Source organism: Myotis brandtii, unplaced genomic scaffold (assembly GCF_000412655.1).
Source record: "Myotis brandtii unplaced genomic scaffold, ASM41265v1 scaffold3686, whole genome shotgun sequence".
Lineage (NCBI taxonomy): Eukaryota > Metazoa > Chordata > Mammalia > Chiroptera > Vespertilionidae > Myotis > Myotis brandtii.
The window spans coordinates 77,193-77,418 of NW_005364160.1; the positions used below are offsets into that span (position 1 = coordinate 77,193).

General features: G+C 39.8%; 1 pseudogene; it reads right to left on the minus strand.

Moving 5' to 3' along the window:
• Positions 1–226, minus strand: part of LOC102252415 — a 6,877-nt pseudogene that overhangs the window by 5,924 nt on the left and 727 nt on the right.

Below are 226 nucleotides of genomic sequence, written 5' to 3' on the forward strand. Positions count from 1 at the left end.
GCCAGTGGAGGAATAAAGTGACTCATCAGTTTGCTGTTGCCCTTTCTCTGTTCTTGACTCATTCAGCAAATATTTACTGACTGTCCACACTATTTGGGCTCAGAAGAAAAGCCTGAGAGGAAACAGTCATGGCGGCAAGCAGTCAGGATCTGCTCCCAGGACCTTCAGGACTTCTGAACCTGTTGTTTTTTGTATTTTTCTAAATATAAATATAAATAATATAAAT